Genomic DNA, 21,698 nt, shown 5'->3' with positions numbered 1-21,698 from the left:
CTTCATTCATTCTAACCCTTTTCTAAAGATGGCACTTTGTGTCTTGTGAATGCAATCCCTTAGCAGTTCTCAGCTAGTAGCTGAAACTTTGGTTAAAATGGTAAGCATGGGGGATTGTGACATAAATTTTGCTTTGCTATGGCAGTTATTGAAATATTTTTAGAATTTTGACTATTTGTCATGTAAGGAATGCACAGTGCCATTCTAACTGTGTATATTCTGGTATTTGGGGGGTTGGAAATTGACTATATGAGATTCTTGCAGCTGGGTCTCTGACATGTTGAGAATGCTGAAGAAGAAAAAGTACAGAAGGAGAAAGCAGAGATGGGGAAAGCTGCATCCCTCAAATAGGATACCACTGGATACTGAGCAGTGAACAACCTCTGGTTTTGTCGGACACCATTTTGGAATATTTGGACACAGTTTCCGGAAGGATGAGAGACCTAATCAATGGTAGTAAGATGTTTAAAATATTATTAATACGAATGAATGCTTAGGCAGGGTTGACGGTAAAGCTCTTCTGTACAATAGGTAGCGTTAATAAATGACAAGATTTGGAAAATCAGTATTTGGAAATAATCATAATTGTTTCAGCCAGGAATCATCAAATGATGCTAAAACTTGGAGAAAATTTTAAGAGAAACAGGACATTTAGTGTCCTTATCAGTTACAAAGGGAAAGTAGTAGCTTCCTGATGGAGAACATGGTTGACAGTACCTGAATTAAAGAGGTGAAAGTTAATACCACAGTAGTGGGAACATCAGACAGCGCTGATAGGATGCCCTGAGAAGAACATAGTCTCATTTCTGTAGTACTACTGACTAAACTGCAGAAACCTGAGTCTACCCATGAGGAAACATCAGTCTCAAATTGACTGATATTCTGCTTTTAGTATTCAAACATACTAATTTCACTGAGGAAATGGTCCAGATTATTTCAGACTATATAGACATGAGAATGGAATATCACATTGGTTCAGGATGTCTATAAAAGGATAAGGAAGGTTGGCAAAATTTGAAGACAGTCCCTCAAGTAGATTGTAGTGTTATGTGAGTATTAATTGCCTAAGTTATATAATTGCCTGAGGTTATATAACAGAAAATTCTTGTTTTTAAGAAATTAAAACAATTTAAAGGATAAAGGGATAATGTCGTAGCTGTAATTTTCCAAGCATTTGGATAAAATAATATACATGTTTCAAAAAAAAATGAAACAGATGTTGTAAGATGTTAGCAAATAGGGAATCCAGGTGGAAATTATCCAGGAATTATGGATAGTCTTGTATCTGTTCAGCAGGTCTGAAAGTAGTTGATGAAAATAATGCAAAAGAACATGTCAAAAAGAAATGGTTTGGGCATATGGCTTCAAGCATACATAAATGCTCAGGAAACATGAAAATGTGGAATAAATGGATGAGTACTATAATACCAGCAGACCTTGTAGATACCTGCATTTGAAGCATTTATATTAGAAGAAAGCCTTTTTACCCAGAATTTTTTTCACTTAGCCTAATGTTTTCAAGGTTTGGCCATGTTGCAGCATATATCAGATCTCCATTTTTTTTGATGGAGGAGTGATATTCTATTGTTTAAATATATCACATTTTGCTCATCCACTCACTAGTTTTTGGCTATTATGACTAATCCCGCCAGGAATATTTATGTGGAGGTTTTTGTGTGTTTATGTTTTCAATTCTGTTATACATGAGAATATAGTAACTGTGTTTATTTGACATTTTGAGGACCTGTCTGTAAGTGATGTTTAAGATAATTTTTGTTACATTTGAAGGCAGATAATAGTCTATGCAAAATGAATATTCTATTGAATATTGATGTGAACTATTCTTATTGTAAAAAAAAAGTTACATTGAAATAGTAAGTATAGAAGTTAGATGTTGGTGGTGGGGCGTGGTGGCTCATGCCTGTAATCCCAGCACTTTGGGAGGCCGAGGCAGGTGGATCACGAGGTCAGGAGATCGAGACCATCCTGGCTAACACGATGAAACCCCGTCTTTACTAAAAATACAAAAAATTAGCTGGGCGTGGTGATGAGCGCCTGTAGTCCCAGCTACTCGGGAGGCTGAGGCAGGAGAATCACTTGAACCCAGGAGGCAGAGCTTGCAGTGAGCTGAGATTGTGCCACTGTACTCCAGCCTGGGTGACAGAGCGAGACTCTGTTTCAACCAAAAAAAAAAAAAAGAAGTTAGGTATTGGTTTTTGTACTCAACAAGCAGTTTTATGTTTTATTTTTCAGGAACTCTCCAATACTGAATTCAGGCTGGGATATTAGAGAAAAGGAAAATACATGAAACTCAGTGGTGTTTTATGGCACTTTGAGTTCCCCAATTCACCTTCAAACATTTAGCCTTCCAAGTTCTCTGCCACCATATCAGTGCATCCCTCCTGAGATTCTTAATTCTTTGATTGTGTAAAGATGGACTATGCTTACTCCATCTTACTTCTCTTAGGTCTTACAATGGAAGTGCCCTATTACATTTTGTTCTTTTCTATGATTTCCAATTATTTTATGAAATTTTTCATTTATGTTTTCTGTTCTTTCTATCTTTAATTTCTATGTAACTTTTTGAAATAGATCTCAAAGATTATATATATATATATACACACACACACACACACACAGAGAGAGAGAGAGATATATCTACTGTACTACTGAAGTAGATTCCTAAAGTTTTTATCTCTTCTAGAATATTGGTTTCACAACACCCCTATTATGTGTATTTAATTTTACCCACCACATGGCGTTTTCAAAAAGTCTTTATTTGGCGGAATACAACTTCAGAATCTGATTCGAAGAGAAAATTGCTCACAGCCGTGAGCCACTGTGCCTGGCCGATTTTTACTATTTAAAGAAAGAAGAATTTTAGCAGCGTGGGGTGGCTCATGCCTGTAATCCCAGCACTTTGGGAGGCTGAGGTGGGCGGATCACTTGAGGCCAGTAGTTCAAGAACAGCCTGGCCAACATGACGAAACCCCATCTCTACTAAAAATACAAAAATTAGCCAGGCGTGGTGGCACGTGCCTGTAGTCCCAGCTACTCGAAGGCTTAGGCAGGAGAATTGCTTGAATCAGAGACAGGGAGGCTGCAATGAGCCGAGATTGCACCACTGCACTCCAGCCTGGGCGACAGTGCAAGACTCCATCTCAAAAATAAAGAGGAATTGGAGGAGGAAATAAATGAATAAATGACAAAGGTGACAAAGGACCAAAGATCTGTGACTTGTGCAAAGATTGCTCTGTGGTAATTATTACAGAAACAATGTTTGTATCTTATTTTTTAGTGAATTTTGTATGTTGTCTAATCTGATTTACTTTGTTTTTAATAGTTTGCTGCAGGTCTAGAAGATGTCACAGAATTTCAAGGAAGAGAGGTGAGCAGCTGCTGTGGTGATTTTGAAATTGTTTGTGTGTGTTGTGGCCAGTGATGTCAGAATTTCAGGATCTGAGAGTTCATGATTTTAGAGGCTCAAAGGAGAATATTTTTATAATAGAATTTTTTTGCTATGTGAGTATCCCTACTTTGTTCAAGGAATCTCATTATCTTTTCCCTTTTTTTTAAAAAGGGATTTTTTTGTAGTAACCTGAATAAATTGGGGGAAGTATTGATATATTTCCTTTTCTCACCATTTTTTGTTGGATGAAAATAATCTTTTAGTGAAATTCAGTGTATTAAATATTTATTTTTTAAAGACTAGAGATGGGGTCATGCTGTGTATCCCAGGCTGCCCTTGAACTCCTGGGCTCAAGCAATCATCTTGCCTCAACCTCCTGAGTAGCTGGGACTACAGGCATGTGCTGCCATGCCTGGCTTAAATATTTATTTAAAAAATTTTATCTGGCACATTCTGAACACAGATGTTTCTACTTATATTTGTCATGTAGTCACAGTATATATTGATTTTGCTACCTCGCCTACTCCTAAAAGTTTTAGTTCATTTAATTGGTCTTAATTGGACTTAAAAATTTTTTCCCTGGCCGGGCGCCTTGGCTCACGCCTGTAATCCCAGCACTTTGGGAAGCCGAGGCAGGCGTTTGAGACCAGCCTGACCAACATGGAGAAACCCTGTCTCTACTAATAATACAAAATTAGCCGGGTGGGGTGGCACATGCCTGTAATCCCAGCTACTCAGGAGGCTGAGGCAGGAGAATCACTTGAACCCGGGAGGCAGAGGTTGCAGTGAGCTGAAATCGTGCCATTGCACTCCAGCCTGGACAACAAGAGCAAAACTCTGTCTCAAAAAAAAAAAAATTCCCAATAGATTTTAATCTAATTTTATTAGAACAATTCAGTCATATGTTTTTTCATGCTATGTATATGAGAGTTCCATTATTCAGTTACTAAACAAATGTCTACTGTACATTTACTGTTCTCACTGATGATGGATTAGATAACCATGCACAAAATAAGCCTGGCTGTGGAAATGCTTATTTGTTGGGAGGGTGCTTGTTTGGATCGATGATGAGAATAATTGTCTGAGGATGCTGAGGGACTCATTCCAGATGTCAATCTGAGGTCCAGATATGTGGCCCTCCAATAGGACAAATAAGACTCTCAGAGCCTGGCTCTATTTGGGGATCCCTCAGTGACAACATAGTACCTCTGTGAGCGTGCCTTTTCTATCTCTCCGAAGAGGGCATTAGCATCCTGTCTTATGAGTCAGTATGCACTTTAGTATGGTTAGTGACCCAAGACTCACTTTATTTTGTTCATTTTGAGCAGAGAATTGTAGATAGATACATATATGGGAAATATGTTCTTGATTAACAAATGAAAAAATGAAAAAGTTTCAGTCAAGAAAGGTCAAGGAACTGTGATGTATAGTGAAGGCAGGGAACACTGCATGCCTGTATTAAATATTGACAAAGGAACCAATTTTAGTGCTTTGTTATTTTTACTGTTGAGTATTTTCTGAGACCATTTCTTTTTCTTCTATTTTGTTTTGCTGAGGTAGAGGAGGGCTGGAATGAGGTCCTCCACTTCAGAAAATAGGGGTGAGTAGTTAAACCAACATCCTTTGGAATTCATATACGTCATGCGTTCCATGCCACATCCTGAGGTCTTTTTGTTGATTTTTTTAGTGGCTTACTGGATAATATCTAAATACTGTATATTTTACTTTGGTGAGTCTCTCCACCTTCATTTCTGAATCATTGTCCTTTACATTTTTATTCTATTTGAATTTTGCATGAAATGACAAATGTAGAATTTTGCCCAATTTATTTTATTTATTCATTCATTTATTTGGGAAGACAAAGTCTCTCTCTGTCACCCAGGCTGGAGTACATTGGCCCAGTCAGAGCTCACCTCAGCTCTTCACCCTGTAGCCCTTAACTCCTGGGCTCAAGTGATCCTCCACCCTCAGCCTCCCAAGTATCTAGGAATACAGGTATGTGTTACCACACATAGCTAATTTTTAAATTTTTTATTTTGTGAAGATAGGATCTTACTGTGTTGCTAAGGCTGGTCTTGAACTACTGGGCTCAAGCAATCCTCTTGTTTTGGCTTCCCAAAGTGCTAGGATTACAGGCAGGAGCCACCATGCCTGGCATCATTAGGGATATTGGTCTGTGATTCACTTTTTTGATGATGTCTTTGGTTTTGATAAAAATTAGGGTAATAGTAGACTCATGGAATAAGTTGGGAAATGTTTTCTGCTCTCCTGTTTTTTGGAAGAATTGTAAAGGATTGATGTTATTTCTTTAATGATTTGGTAGAATTCAGAGAAATCATTTGTGTGGAATTTTATTTGTGGAAACTTGAGTAGCTAATTCAATCTCTTGTTAAAGGTGACTTCAATTTTCTGTTTTTCCTTCTTGTGACAGTTCCTGTAATTTATATATTTCTAGGAATGTGCCTATTTAATCTAGGTTATCTAATTTGTTGACATGACTTGTTTATATAAGGGTGTTAGTCTGATTTTCATCCCAGATTTTATGAAAATTGGGTCTTCTGTTTTCAGTAGTGTAGATATAGTTATGTCAATTTTTTAAGAGACAGAGTCTTACTGTGTTGTTTATGCTGGCCTTGAACTTCTGAGCCTAAGCAATCCTGCTACCTCTGCATCTTGAGTAGGTGGGAGTATGGGAACACACCACCACACCTGGCCTGTCACTAAACAAACAAAAAATTTCAGTGAACCAGCTTTTGATATTTTTATTTTTCTTCTGTATTTTTTATTTTATTTATTGGCATTTTATTCTTATATCTTTTATTCTACTTGATTTAGCTTTGCTTTGTTTTTCTGTTTTCTTAAGGTAAAAGTTTAGATTATTGATTTGAGATTTTCCTTTTTTTAATATGGACATTTACAGCTATAAATTTCCCAAAGAACTCTTTTAGCTACATATATATTTTCTTTTGTTGTGTTTTGTTTCCTTTGATTTCAAACTATTTTATAAATTTTCTTATTTCTCCCAAGAACTCCCAATGATTCTTAGTAATGTGTTAATTTCCATATATTGTGAATTCCCCCCACTTTTTTTCCTTTATTTCTGATATGATTCTATTGTGGTTGGACACCATACTTTTCTGATTTCTTTACTTTCAGATTTGTTGATACCAGTGTGTGGTCTAATACCTACCCTGCACACTGTTCCATGTGCACTTGAAAATAATATATTTTCTACTAGTTAGATTGTTCCATAGATGGATGTTATGTAACTGCTTTATAGTGTTGTTTTGTCTTCTATTTCCTTGATCTTCTGTCTCATTGTTATGTTCATCATTGAAAGTGAGGTATTGAAATTTTCAATTATTATAATGTTTATTTTGCCTTCCATTCTGTCATTTTTAAAATTTAATTTGGGGGTTATGTTGTTAGATGCACGTATCTTTATTATTGTTATATCTTCCTGATGGATTGACAGTTTAATCATCATGAAATGTCCTTTGTCTCTACCAACAATTTTTTTTTTTTGAGATGGAGTCTCGCTCTGTCACCCAGGCTGGAGTGTAGTGGCGCCATCTCTGCTCACCACAAGCTCCGCCTCCTGGGTTCACACCATTCTCCTGCCTCAGCCTCCCAAGTAGCTGGGATTACAGGCACCTGTCACCACGCCTGGCTAATTTTTTGTATTTTTAGTAGAGACGGGGTTTCACCATGTTAGCCAGGATGGTCTCGATCTCCTGACCTCATGATCCACCCACCTCGGCCTCCCAAAGTGCTGGGATTACAGGCGTGAGCCACCGTGCCTGGCCCTCTACCAACAATTTTTATCTTGAAATTTATTTAGCCTGATAATTGTAGTTTTTGTCTGACTTATAGCCCATAAACTCTCTTTGGTTACTGTATGCAGTTTATCTTTTCCTTTCATTATTTTACTATCTACCTATTTTTAATTAAAACAAAATATCTTTGAGACAGGATCTCACTCTCTCACCCATGCTGTAGCGCAATGGCATGATCATAGCTCACTGCAACCTGAAACTCTTGTAATTCAAGCAATTCTTCCACCTCAGCCTCCTGAGTAGCTGAAACTACAGGCCAACACCACCACACCTGGCTAATTTTTTTGTATTTTTTTTTTTGTAGAGATGAAATCTTGGTATGTTGCCCAGGATGGTTATTTTCTACCTATTTTTTTTTTTTTTTTTTTTTTGAGACGGAGTCTCGCTCTGTCGCCCAGGCTGGAGTGCAGTGGCGCGTTTTCTACCTATTTTTTGTCCTTGAATCTAAAGTGTATCTTTTGTAGAGAGCATATAGTTGTATCATGTGTTTTTTAAAAAAAAATACATCTCTGCCTTTTAAGTGGAGAGTTTACTTCATGAACATTTAATGTAATTACTGATAAGGTAAAATTCACATCTGCCATTTTCTATTTTCTTTTATGGCATATATCTGTTTTGTTTTTCTTATTGTTCTTTATGTTAAATAAGTATTTAATAGTGTACTGCTTTAATTTTCTTTTTAATTTTTTGTGTTTACTTATTAGTGGTTGCCTTTGAGATTATAGTTAGTTAATTTATAACATAGCTTAGATTTAATAGTTAATTTTAATGGTACACAGAAACTATTTTTCAATATAGCTCTGTTTTCTCACCCTTCCTTTTGTATATTATTGTCATTCAAACATTTATACCATCGTTTATATTTGCCTAATAATTATTTTACTGGTCCTGTGCATTTCTTCATATGGATCAAAGTTAATGTCTAGTGCTATTTCACTTAAGGCTGAAGTCTCCATTTAATTTTTCTGGTAGGATAGGTATTTTGACAAATTCAGCTTTTGTTGATTTAGAATGTCATTTCTTTTTTATTTTTGAAGAGTAATTTTGCTGTTTCAAGATTTATGGGTAGACAGTCTTACTTCTTTTTCTTTAAAATAGTTTGAATATGTTATCTTACTGTTTTATGGCTTCAAGAGTTTCTGATGAGAAATCAGCTGTTAGTCTCATTGAGGATTCCTTGTACCTGATGGGTTTGTTTTTCTCTTCATATTTTGAAGACTGTGACTTTTGAAATTTTTACTATGACGTCTCCATGTCTTTATGTGTATCTCACTTGAGTGAGTCAAGTTCATTTGACTCATTTTATATGTACATGTATGTTTTTCCCTTACATTAAGGAAATTTTAGGCGTTTGTTCTTCAAACTGTTTCTGCCCTTCTACTGTGACTTTTATGAACATGTTGATATGCTGTGTTCCTCAGTTCTCTGAAGCTGTTTTTCTTTTTTCTTTCTGCTTCACAGAATGGATCTCCTCAACTGTCCTGTATTCAAATTCGATTACCTTTTCCTGCTAGCTCAAATAGTGTGATTAGATTTTTCTAGTGAATTTTTATTATTTATTTCTCTGTATCTTTATTGTCTAGTAATTGATACATTTTTAAAAAATTTTAATTTTAGCGTTTAGGAGTACATGTGCAAGTTTGTTATATAGGTAGATTGTGAGTCATGTTGGTTTGGTGTACAGATTATTTCATTACCCAGGTAATAAGCATAGTACCTGATAGGTAGTTTTTTGATCCTCACTCTCCTCCCACCTTCTACCTTCAAGTGCTCCCACTTATAAGAGAGAATGTATGGTATTTAGTTTACTGTTCCTGCATCAATGTGCTTAGGATTATGGCCTCCAGCTCTATTCATGTTGCTGTAAAGAACATGATTTCATTCTTTTTTCATGGCTACATAGTATTCCAAGGTGAAAATGCTCCATATTTTCTATGTCCAGTCTACCAGTGTGATAGTTAATATTGAGTGTCAATTTGATTGGATTGAAGGATGCACAGTATTGTTCCTGGATGTGTCTCTGTGAAGGTGTTGCCAAAGGAGATTAAAATTTGAGTCAGTGAATTGGGAGAGACAGATTCACCCTCAATCTGGGTGGGCACAATCTAATCAGCTGCACAGTCTCATCAGCTGCTGGTAGAATAAAGCAAGCAGAAGAATATAGAAGGACTAGACTGTCTGAGTCTTCCAGCCTTCATCTTTCACCCATGCTAGATGCTTCCTGCCCTTGAACATTGGACTTCAAGCTTTTGTACTCTTGGACTTACACCAGTTGTTTGCAAGGGGCTCTCAGGCCTTCAGCCCACACTGTTGGCTTCCCGACTTTTGAGGTTTTGGGACTCAGACTAGCTTCCTTGCTCCTCAGCTTGCAGAGGAACTATTATGGGACTTCACCTTGTGATTGTGTGAGTCCATTCTCCTTAATAAACTCCCTTTTATATATACATCTGTCCTATTAGTCCTGTCCTTCTGGGGAACCCTGACTAATACAACCAGTCCTGGGTACCTGGGTTGATTGTATGTCTTTGCTCTTGTGAATACCACAGTGATGAACATAGAAGTGCATGTGTCTTTTGGTAGAATGATTTATTTTCTTTTGGGTATATACCAGAAATGGGATTGTTGGGTGAAACTGTAGCTCTGTTTTAAGTTATTTGAGAAATTCTCAGACTGTTTTCCTCAGTGACCGGACTAATTTACATTCCCGCCAACAGTGTTTAAACATTCCCCTTTTTCTTCAGGCTTGCCAGGATCTTTCTCTTTTTTGCTTTTAATAATAGCCATTCTGATGTTGTGAGATACTATCTTATTGTGGGTTTTTTTTGTTGTCGTCGTTGATTGTTTTTCGAGACAGAGTCGCCCAGGGTGGAGTGCAGTGGTGTGATCTCTGCTCACTGCAGCCTATGCCTCCCGGGTTCAAGCGATTCTCCTGCCTTAGAGTCCCAAGTAGCTGGGACTGCAGGCATGTGCCACCATGCCTGGCTACTTTTTGTATTTTTAGTACAGATGGGGTTTCACCATGTTGGCCAGGCTGGTCTCGAACTCGTGACCTCGAGTGATCCACCACCGTGGCCTCCCACTGCTGGGATTACAGGCATGAGCCACCGCATCGGGCCCTTATTGTGGTTTTGATTTGAATTTCTCTGATGATTAGTGATACTAAGAGCATTTTTTCATATGTTTGTTGACCATTCTATATCTTCTTTTGAAAAGTGCCTCTTAATGGGGTTGATTTTTGCTTGTTGATTTATTTAAGTGCCCTATAGATTCAGGATATTAGGCTTCTGTCAAATGCATAGTTTGTCAGTGATCTCTGTTTGCCAGTGATATGGTTCTATACCTAGAAAATGCCTTCTTTAAGAAAATAAAATTCTATTTTGTGGATGTATCACATTTTCCTTATATATCTGCTTTGGGCATTTGGGTTGCTTCTGCCTCTTGGGCATTATGAATAATGCTACAGTGAATATGGATATGCAGATGTATCTTTGAGATCTTGCTTTGAATTACTTTGGATATATACCCAAAAGTGGGATTCCTGGATCATATGGTAATTCTATTGTTAATTTTTCAGGAACCTCCATACATTTTTCCACAATGGCTGTACCATTTTATGTTCCCATCAACAGTGTGCAAAGGTTCCAGTTTCTCCACATTGTCACCAACACTTGCTGTTTTTTATTTCACTCTTGTTGCCCAGGCTGGAGTGCAATGGCACTGTCTTGGTTCACTGCAACCTCCACCTCCTGAGTTCAAGCGATTCTCCTGCCTCAGTCTCCCCGAGTAGCTGGGATTACAGGTGCCTGCCACCATGCCCAGCTAATTTTTATATTTTTAGTAGAGACAGGGTTTCACCATGTTGGCCAGGCTGGTCTTGAACTCCTGACCTCAGGTGATCCACCTGCCTTGGCCTCCCAAAGTGCTGGGATTATAGGCCTGAGCCACCACGCCTGGCCCGTTGTTTTTCAATTGTATCTTCTAATGGATGTGAGGTGATACCTCATTATGGTTTTGATTTGCATTTGTTTAGTAATTAGTGATACTGAGCATGTTTTCATATACCTGTTGTCCATTTATTTATCTCTTTGGAAAAAAATCTATTCAATTACTTTGTCCCTTTTTAAAAATTAGGGTTTTTTGTTGTTATCTGAGTTTGTTCCCTCTCTCCCTCCCTCCCTCCCTCCCTCTCTCCCTCCCTCCCTCTCTCCCTCCCTCCCTCCCTCTCTTCCCTCCTTCCTTCCTTCCTTCCTTCCCTCCTTCCCTCCCTGTCTCCCTCCATGTCTCCCTCCATGTCTCCCTCCCTGTCTCCCTGTCTCCCTCCCTCCCTCCCTCCCTCCCTCCCTTCTTTTCTCCCTTCCTCCCTCTCTTTCTCCCTTCCTCCCTTCCTTGATCACATCCACATCCTTCCTTCCTTCGTGCTGTGTTGCTCAGCATGGAGAGCAGTGCCAAAATCATGGCTCACTGCAGCCTCAACTTTCCAGGTGCCAGAGAGCCTCCCACCTCATGCTCTTGGGACCACAGGCACATGCCAACACATCTAGCTAATTGTTTTTTAATTTTTATTTTTTGGTAGATATGGGGGTCTCACTGTGTTGCACAGGCTGGTTTCAAACTCATAGGCTCAAGGAATCTTCAAACCATGGCCTCTCAAAGTGTTGACATTACAGGCATGAGTTACCATGCCCATCCTGCATGTGAAAGCCTTACGAGATATGATATGCAAATATTTCTCTCATTTTGTACGTTTCCTCTTTCATTCTGTTGATTGTTTCCCTTCATGTACAAACATTTTAGGTTTGATGTAGTCTTGCTTGTCTGTTTTTGCTTTTGTTGGTTGTACTTGTAGTGTCACATTCAAAAACTTATTGACAAAAACAAGAAGGGTTTCCATGTGTTTTCCTCTAGTTTTACAATGTCAAGATGTATCTTTAAGTACTTAATTTATTTTGAGTTGATTTTTGTGTATGTTGTAAGGTAAGGATTCAGTTTACTTTTTTTTTTTTTTAACTTGCGGATATCCAGTATGCCAAATATGATTAGTTAAACTGTGCTCTGAGCACCCATGTCAAAGATAAATTGAGTAGAGTACATGGATTTATTTCTGCATTCTTCATTCTTTTCCATTAGATTATGTCTGTTTTTTGCCAGTATTCTAGTATTTTGAATTACTATAGCTTTGTTATATACTTGGAAATCAAGAAGTGCCTCCACCTTTGTGTTTCATGCTGAATATTGATTTAGCTATTTTGGTTCTTTTGTGGATCCAGATAAATTGTATGATTTTTTCTCTATTTCTGGAAAAATGTGATTGTGATTTTGATAGGAATTATAGTGAATCGGTAGATAACTTTGGGTAGTATGGATATTTTGACAATATTAATTAGTCCCAGTGGTGGTGTTGAGGCCGTGTTGACCTGGAGGCACTGGGGTCAGTGATAGTGTTGTCAAGTTGGCTGCAGGATGGGATGGTGCCTGGGAGGTCAGTGCATAAAAATCCTATGGATGTGATCAAGGAAAGGGTGATGGAAGGTGGTGTGTCCTGTCTGCTTGGTCCTTGTAGGATCAGGCAGGACATCCTGTAATAAAAGGAGACATTACCTTCGGATGTCCTGAGGGCATGGTGCAGGCACCAGGACTGAGTGGAGGGGAGGAAGCTCATGTCTTGAGGTCCTTTGGCTACATGGGGAAGACTGTCTCTGGGCTTGATGCTGAGTTCCAGACTGACGTGCTGGCTGTTGTGATGGTGCTCTCCAGTGCTGGTTGTGGTTGGTTTTTGGCTAGGTACACCTCACCTGGGACAGTGGCCAGAGACAGTATCAGTTTCAGACATCAGAAACCCCATGAGGAAGAGCATGTGCTCGCGCCAGGAGTGGTGGCTGTTAGGGGAGGGACCTCAGACCTATGTCTGCATGGCCTGGGGTCAGAGTTCACATCCTACTGATTGAAGACCTTGTTCTTGAGCTGTCCGGTTGCCACAGGGTCGGACCTGGAGGCTGCAGACCATCATGGCCCTTTGCAGTGTTCGGAAACATATACGCACCCCAGGGAGGGACACACACACACACACACACACACACACACACATGCATACTCACAAACACAACACACAGACAGAAAATGACAAACACACACACACACACACACACACACACACACACAGGAGCCCACAGAAAAAAGCAAATAGACGCAGAAACGGGCACGTGCAGTAGTTCTGGCCACACATGTTCTCTAGGTATCCACAGAATGGCATGGGTATTGTATATTCATAAAGATGGAGATCAATCATGGAGGCCAAGGACAAGCAGGTGCACTGGTTGAACCGCAGTAGAGAATGGCATGGAAGTGGTGAGCAATGGACCTGGGCCTGTTTCTCAAGTGTGTATTTGATTTCTTTACAATTCCCCGGAGAAGTTGTCATGGGAGGCCAGCCACCTGCTGGCAAGGAAGATGGTTGATTCTTCTGATCAATGGAGGCCCTGCAGAGTCCTGTAGTCACTGTGGCCTGGCATCCATGGTGCACCCAATGCTGGTGGATGGCTTAGGATGGTAAGCATTCCTCTGCCCCACGTGCTGAATGAGAGTGGCTTTTGGATGTCCTATACCTTCAAGGAGCTGTTTTTCAGCAGCGAATGACATGGCAAGTTCCACTCCTAGAGTGGATGGTCTGTGCCCATTGCTCAGTGGTGCAGCTCTGGCTTCCCCAGCATGCTGAATGTCTTTAAGGTCATCGGCTCGCCCCTTCCCAGCCTGTGGTGTCAAACGTCTTGCCCCTTGTCAAATGTGCTTGGATCGATGATGAGTCCCCTATAAAAACATTCCTTGGAAAAGCTGAACAAAATGAGTGAGAACTCATACCGTCATTCTCATCGGAACTGAGGTCCAGCATGTTGCTTCCTCTGGGGCCTGTAGGAGTGAGGGACAACTTTCACTGATTCCCATAGGTTCCACCACCCAGGGCATCCACAGACAAAAGTCTCGTGTCACAGGCACGTTAGGAACATTCCCTCTGTGTGAGGTACATGGGTGGGAGAGTGATGGGGGATTCGGCCGCTCTGTGATGGCGTGGTGGCCGTGGAAGCAGGCAGAAATGTTGCAGGCCTAGGGGAAGTGGAAATGTTGCCAGCACAGGGGTGTGTGCTACTGGTAAGCTCCCAGAAGGAAGACCCGGACCTCACAGTGGTCATCTCAGTGCAGAAGACCAGGTGTCTGTTTTCATGTGGAGGAGAGCCCAAGGCCCAGACCTCAGGCAGACCTTGGTGTTGATTTTTGATTAGTTGAGAACAGGGGAGTGCCAAGGTGTTAGGGGAGAGTGCAGAGCAATAGGTGTCAGGGCAAACAGTGAAAGCCTCTTCAGCCCACCCTGCAGCATTGGTCACCAAGAGCCCTCCTGGAAGGGATTTCTTTGCCTCCTGAGCTGTGAGATGCCTGTGGTGCAGTGGCAGAGGCCTAGGTAGGAAGGTACTCCAGGGAAAAGGTGGTAGAGGGATCACATGGACATGAGTGTCATTAGCAGGCTTGGGCTGTCATTCGGGGGTGATGGGCTTCCCATGGATTTTTCTGGTGGAAGACAGGTTGGCCAGCAGGGGTCTTCGAGGCCAGGTCCTGGGGAGCATGAGGATCGAGTTGGTGCCCGTGGCCCTGGGTCACTTCCAGTCTTCCCAGGAGAGTAATGGGCTCCTCCATTGTGCAAATCTTCCTATAAATGGTCTCTTGGCCCGCCATTGTTGGGCGGCTCCACCTGCTGCAGCTTGTATTCAGCTTGTATGAGCAAATACTGCTCTGGATCCTCTTTCCTGCTTGGAAAGCGGCTTCAGTCCTGAAGGTCCAGAGTGAATGTGCCCTGACCCTGGCTCTGGCCCAAGTCTGTGCCGTGGGTACTGGTCACACTTGGGGCTATCCATGGAGGTCTGTGTGCATTCCAGGCAACACGGGTGCAATCCCAGGGGTGCTGCCACAGAGTCCTTTGTCTTGGGATGCCTCACACCTCTGCATGTTGGCAATATTTAAGTGTTGGAGTCCACTACACCCTAGGGGTGATGAACTGTTTTGGCTCCCTTAACCGGTTTGAAGTCTCAGCGCAGCCAGGACAGCCATGCCATGTTGAAGGGCATGCGGATGGCTTAGGAATGTTGGAAAGGATGGGTGGTTCTGAGCTCGCAGCTCACTCACTAGCTGCATGCATGTAGACCCAGTGGTGGTGTTCAGGTAGTGTTGACTTTGAGGCATTGCGGCGGGTAGTAGTGCAGTCAAGTTGGCTGCATAATGGGATGTTGCCTCAGAGGTCAGTACAGGGTAGCCCTGTGGGTGTGTCCAATGCAAGGAAAATGAAAGGCAGTGTATCCCATCCGCCTGGTCCTTGGGACATCGGTAGGGGGGACGTCCCATTGGAAAAGCAGCCATTCCGTTTGTGTGTCCAGAGGGCATAGTGCAGGCACATGGACTGAGTGGAGGGGAGGAAGGCTGTGTCTTGAGGTCCTTTGGCTAGATTGGGAAGACCACCTCTGGCCTTGACGCCAAGTTTCAGGCTGATGTGCTGGCCATTGCAAAGGCGCCCTCCAGCACAGGTTGTGATTGGTTTTCCACCAGGTACGCCTCACCTGAGAGGGCGGCTAGAGACAGTGTCTGCTCAGGACATCAGATGTCCCGTGAGGAGGAGTGGGTACTCACACCAGGGGAGTTGGCTGGTAGGCGAGCCACCTCGGGCCTATGTCCGCATGGTCTCCAGGTCAAAATTCACATCCTACTGATTGAAGGCCTTGGTCTTCAGCTGTTGGGTTGGCGTGGTGTCAGGCCAGGAGGCTGCAGACTATGACTGCCTGTTGCAATGTTGGGAAACACACATGTTAGGAAACACATGGGCATGAGGGAGACACACACACACACACATTCATATACACACACACACACACACACACACACACACACAGGCGTGCCGAGCCACAGGCAAATACATGCAGCAATGGGCGTATGTGACCACATGCACTTTTAGGTATCCACAGAGTAACACATGTAAGATATATTCATGGAGATGGAGGTCAGTCGTGGAAGCCAAGGAATAACGGGTGTGCAAGTTGCCCAACGGGAAAGAATGGGATTGAAGTGTTGACCAGTGGACCTGAGCCCATTTCTCAAGCGTTTATTTGATTTCTTTACACTTCTCAGAGGCAGTTGCTGTGGGAGGTGTGGTAACTGCTGGAAGGAAGATGCTCAATTCTTCTGAGCAACGAAGGCCTCATGGAGTCCTGGATTCTGTGTGGCCTGGCATCCACGGTGCACTGTGTGCTGGCGGGTGGCTTAGGACGGTAAGCATTTCTCTGCCCAGTATGCTGAATGAGGGTGTCTTTTGGATTTCCAAGACCCGCAAGGAGCAGTTTCTCGGCTAACCACTAATGGCATGGCGAGTTCCTCTCCTAGAGTGGATAGTCTGTGCTCATTGCTCAGTGGCACCGCTCTAGTGGGGCTGGAGGTCTTTAAGGTCATTGGCTCACCCACTGCCCAGCCTGTGGTGTCAAATATCCTGCCCCTTGCCCCTTCAAATGTGCTTGGATCGATGATGAGTCCCCCAAAAAAACATTCCTTGGAAAAGCTGAACAAAATGAGTGAAAACTCATACCGTCGTTCTCATCGGAACTGAGGTCCAGCACGTTGCCTTCCCCGGGGACTGTAGGAGTGAGGGACAACTTCCACTGATTCCCATAGGTTCCACCACCCAAGGCATCCACAGCCAAAGTCTCCCATCAAATGCTCATTAGGAACATTCCCTTTTTGTGAGGTACACAGGTAGGAGAGTCCTGGGGGGAACGGCTGCTCTGTGATGGCCTGGTGGCCATGGAAGCAGACAGAAATATCGCAGGCCTAGGGTAGTGTGCGCCTGATCTTGGCTTGGTGAGCTCCTAGGAAGGGAGACGCGGACCTCGTGGCAGGCGTCTCTGAGCAGAGGACTGAGTCCTTGTTTTCTTGCCGGGGAGAGCACAAGGCCCAGGCCTCAGGCAGATGTTGGTCCTGATTTTTGATTAGCTGAGGACAAGGGAGTGCCAAGGGTGATGGGGGACAGTGTATAACAAAGGGTGTTGTGACAGAGAGCCAAAGCCTCTTTGGCCCTCCACCCAGCATCCAGTCATGGAGGCCCCCCAGCAGGGATTTCTTCATCCCCTGAGCCGTGAGATGCCCCTGGTGCTATGGTGAAAGCCTGGACTGGAAGGTACTCCACAGAAGAGATGGTAGGGGGCTTATGTGGACATGTGTGTCATCAGCAGTCTTGGGCTATTGTTCAGCGGTGATGGGCTTTCCATTTATTTCTCTAGTGGATGACAAGTTGGCCAGCAGAGGTGTCAGAGGGCAGGTTCCAGGGAATACAAGGGTCAGACTCGTGCTCCTGGCCCTTGGTCACTTCTCGTCTTCCTGACAGAGTAGTGGGCTCCACTGTTGTGCACATCTTCCTGGAAATCGTCTCTTGGCCCGCCATTGCCGAGCGGCCACACCTGCTGCAGCTCATGTGAGCAAATATGGCTCTGGATCCTCTTTCCTGCTTTGAAAGCAGCTTCCATCCTGAAGGCGTCCAGAGGGTATGTGTCCTGGCCCTGGCCAGGAACTCTGCTGTGGGCATTGGTCACACATGTGGCTATCCATGGAGATCCGGGTGCATTCCAGGCAACATTCTAGGGGCCTGCCATGGAGAGTTCCTTGACTTGGGATGCCCCTGCACCTCCCATGTTGGTGATGTTCCAGTGTTGCATTCTGCTACACCCTAAGGGTGATGAAGCATTTCAGCTCCCTTAAACAGTTTGATGTCACAGTGCAGCCAGGACAGCCATATCATGTTGAGGGGCCCACGACTGCATTAGGAATGTTGGAAGAGATTGGTGGTTCTGCAGATCGCAGCTCATTAGTAGCTGTTTACTTGTAGACCTGGTGATGGTGCTGAGGCAGTGTTGACTTGCAGGAGTTGGGATGGGTGGTAATGCAGTCAAGTTGGATGCATGATGGGATGTTGCCTCAGAGTTCTGTGCAGAGAAGCCCTGTGGGTGTAACCAGTGCAAGGACCTTGGAAGGCAGTGTGTCCTGTCAACCTGGTCCTTGGGGCAGGGATGTCCTGTTGGAAAACAGCCATTCCCTTCGGGTGTCCTGAAGGCGCAGTGCGGGCATGTGGACTGAGTGGAGGAAGCCCGTGTCTTGAGATCCTTTGGCTAGGTTGGGAAGATTGCCTCTGGCTTGATGCCATTTTCAGACCTATGGGTTGGTAATTGCGAAGGCGCCCTCACGTGCTGGTTGTGGTTGGTTTTCCGCCAAGTGAGCCTCACCCGGGAGTGCAGCCAGAGACAGTGTCAGGTCGCAACATCAGATGCCCCATGAGGAGGAGCATGTGCTCACTCCAGGGGTGGTGGCTGTTAGGTGAGGGACCTCAGGCCTATGTCCTCCTGGCCTGATTTTACATCCTACTGATTGAAGACCTTGGTCTTGAGCCTTCGGGTTGCAGGGGCTTCAGGTCTGGAGGCTGCAGACTATGGCCTCCTGTTGCGGTGTTGGGAAACACATGTGCATGAGGGAAACACACATACACTATCACACACACAAACAGGCGCTCACAGCCACAGGCAAATATACGTAGCACCACGTGCGTGTGGTCGTTCCGGCCACACGCGCTTCCTAGGTGTCTAGAAAGTGACACAGTCAGATGCATTTATAAAGATGGAGGTCCATAATGGAGGCCAAGGAGAAGTGGGCATGTGTGTTGCTCTGTGGAAGAGAGTGGTGTTGAAGTGACCAGTGAACCTGGGCCCATTTCTCAAGCGTGCATTTGATTTCTTTACACTTCTCAGGGGCAGTTATCATGGGACACCCGCCATATGCTGGCAAGGAAGATGGTCAGTTCTTCTGAGCCACGAAGGCCCCCAACATCCTGGAGTTGGTGTGGCCTAGCATCCACGGTGCGCCCCCTGCTGGTGGATGGCTCAGGACGGTAAGCATTCCTCTGCCGCACATGCTGAGTGGGGGTGGGATTTCCAAGACCTGCAAGGAGCTGTTTCTCAGCAGGCCACTGATGGCATGGCGAGTTCCACTCCTAAAGTGAACGGTCTGTGCCCATTGTTCAGTGGCGCAGCTCTGGCTTCCCCAGCGTGCGGAGGGTTTTTAAGGTCATCGGCTTGCCCACTGCCCAGCCTGTGGTGTCAAATATCCTGCCCCTTCAAATGTGCTTGGATCGATGATGAGTCCCCCATAAAAACATTCCTTGGAAAAGCTGAACAAAATGAGTGAGAACTCATACCGTCGTTCTCATCGGAACTGAGGTCCAGCACATTGCCTTCCCCGGGGACTGTAGGAGCGAGGGACAACTTCCACTGGTTCCCAGAGGTTCTACCACTCAGGGCGTCCATGGATGAAAGTCTCACATCACAGGCACAATAGAATTATTCCCTCTGTGTGAGGTACACAAGTAGGAGAGTCATGAGGGGATTGGCTGCTCTGTGATGTCGTGGCAACTGTAGAAGTGGGTGGAAATGCAGACCTAGGGGAGTGTGCGGCTGGCCTTGGCTTGGTGAGCTCCCAGGAAGGGAGACCCTGACCTCCTGATGGGCCTCTCTATGTGGGGGACTAGGTCTTTTTTTTATGCCAAGGAGAGCACAAGGCCCAGACCTCAGACAGACCTTGGTCTTGATTTTCAGTTATCTGAGGAGAGGGGAGTGCCAAAGTGATGGGGGACAGTGGAGAGCAATGGGTGTTGTGGCAGACAGCCAAAAGCCTCTTTGGCCCTCCCCCCAGTGTTGGTTACAGGGGCCCCTGGCAGCAATTTCTTTGGCTCCTGAGCCATGAGTTACCCATGGTGTGGTGGCTCAGCCTGGGCAGGACAGTACCCCAGAGAAAAGGTGGTAGAGGGCTCACATGGACACGCATGTCATCAGTGGTCTTGGGCTGTCATTTGGCAGTGATGGGCTTTCCATGGATTTCTATTGTGGATGACAGGTTAGCCAGTGGGGCCTTCAAGGGCAGATCCAAGGAGCATGAGTGTTGGGCTGTAGCCCGTGGCCCTGGGTCACTTCTGGTCTTCCCGGCAGAATAGTGGGCTCCACCGTTGTGCACATCTTCCTGGAAATGGTCTCTTGGCCCTCCATTGCTGAGCAGCCCCACATGCTGCAGCTCTTGTGAGCAAATAACTGCTTTGGATCTTCCGTCCCGCTTTGAAAGTGGCTTCCATCCTGAAGACTTTCAGAGGGAATGTGCCCTGGCCCTGGCCCTGGCTCAGAACTCTACTGTGGGATTCGGTCACACTTGGAGCTGTCCATGGGGGTCTGTGTGCAGTCCAGACAATGCATATTTAATCCTAGGTGCCTTCCATGGAGAGTCCCTTGATTTGAGTTGCCTCTACTCCTCTGCATGTTGGTGATACTCAAGTGTTGGATTTAGCTACGCCCTAGGTGTGATGAACTGTTTCAACCCCGTTAGTCTCAGCGCAGCCAGGATAGTCATGCCATGTTGAAGGGCATGCAGATGGCTTAGGAAAGTTGGAAAGGATTGGTCATTCTGCAGCTCGCAGCTCACTTAGTAGCCATGTGCATGTAGACCTGGTGGTGGTTGTCAGACGTTGTTGAGCAGGTGTTGGGGAGGATGGTACTGCATCCAAGTTGGCTGCGTGGTGGGATGTTGCGTCGGAGGTCGGTGCAAGGAAGGCCTTTGAGTGTGATCGATGCAAGGATGATGGAAGGCACTGTGTCTTGTCTGCCTGGTGTTTGGGGCGTTAGGCAGGGATGTCCCATGGGAAAAGCAGCCATTCCCTTCGGGTGTCCTGAGGACATGGTGCAGGTACATGGACTGAGTGGAGGAGAGGAAGCCCGTGTCTTGAGGTCATTTGCCTAGGTTGGGCAGACTGCCTCTGGCCTTGACGCTGAGTTTCAGAGTGACGTGCTGGCCGTTGCAAAGGCGCCCTCCAGTGCTGGTTGTGTTTGGTTTTGTGCCAGGTGTGCCTTTCCTGGGAGTGCTGCCAGAGACAGTGTCTGGTCACGACATCAGATGCCCCGTGAGGAGGAGCTTATGCTCAGGCTAGGGATGGTGGCTGTTATGTGAGGGCCCTTGGGCCTATGTCTGCATGGCCTCGGGGTCAGAGTTTACATCCTGCTGATTGAAGGCCTTGGTCTTGAATTGTTGGGTTGGTGGGGGCTCAGGTCTGGAGGCCGCAGACTATGACTGCATGTTGCCATGTTGGGAAACTCATGTGTTGGGAAACACAGGTGCATGAGGGAGATACACACACACACACACAGCCACTCAGCAATGTGTGTGTGCGGTCGTTCTGGCGCCACACACAGCTCCAAGCTGTTTGCAGAGTGCCACTGGTAAGGTACATTCATGGAAACAGAGGTCACTCATGGAGGCCAACAGAAGCAAGGCGTGCAAGTTGCCACGCATGAAAGAATGGCACTGAAGTAGTGACCAGTGGACCTGGGCCTGTTTCTCAAGCG

At 44.4% G+C, this 21,698-nt stretch overlaps 1 protein-coding gene and 4 non-coding genes across 53 annotated transcripts in view; all 5 read left to right on the top strand.

Moving 5' to 3' along the window:
* Positions 1 to 264: 264 nt before the first annotated feature.
* LOC100609273 (uncharacterized) overlaps positions 265 to 21,698 on the top strand; it is an 81,520-nt gene continuing 60,086 nt past the window's right edge. For 46 of the 49 annotated variants that reach the window (XM_063794552.1, XM_063794573.1, XM_063794543.1 and 43 more), the window contains exons 1-5: positions 265 to 3,258; positions 3,344 to 5,404; positions 13,657 to 13,791; positions 16,408 to 16,547; positions 19,065 to 19,204. The gene's annotated coding sequence lies outside the window, so the exon portion shown is untranslated. Of the gene's footprint in view, positions 3,259 to 3,343; positions 5,405 to 11,603; positions 13,792 to 13,855; positions 14,696 to 16,407; positions 16,548 to 17,564; positions 17,811 to 19,064; positions 19,205 to 21,698 lie in introns of those variants that run through there. The other 3 variants (XM_063794577.1, XM_063794578.1, XM_063794579.1) reach the window with 3 other exon arrangements.
* On the top strand, positions 4,468 to 4,534 carry LOC112205796 (small nucleolar RNA SNORD109A). The gene has a single exon (XR_002939879.1). It is a non-coding gene; the product is annotated as a small nucleolar RNA SNORD109A (small nucleolar RNA).
* On the top strand, positions 14,032 to 14,126 carry LOC112205742 (small nucleolar RNA SNORD116). The gene has a single exon (XR_002939833.1). It is a non-coding gene; the product is annotated as a small nucleolar RNA SNORD116 (small nucleolar RNA).
* Positions 16,790 to 16,884, top strand: LOC112205743 (small nucleolar RNA SNORD116). The gene has a single exon (XR_002939834.2). It is a non-coding gene; the product is annotated as a small nucleolar RNA SNORD116 (small nucleolar RNA).
* LOC112205741 (small nucleolar RNA SNORD116) lies at positions 19,442 to 19,536 on the top strand. Its single transcript, XR_002939832.1, has one exon. It is a non-coding gene; the product is annotated as a small nucleolar RNA SNORD116 (small nucleolar RNA).

This window comes from Pan troglodytes, chromosome 16 (assembly GCF_028858775.2).
Source record: "Pan troglodytes isolate AG18354 chromosome 16, NHGRI_mPanTro3-v2.0_pri, whole genome shotgun sequence".
Lineage (NCBI taxonomy): Eukaryota > Metazoa > Chordata > Mammalia > Primates > Hominidae > Pan > Pan troglodytes.
The sequence above is the reverse complement of the archived record's forward strand: the minus strand, read 5'-3'. Positions and strand labels throughout refer to the sequence as shown.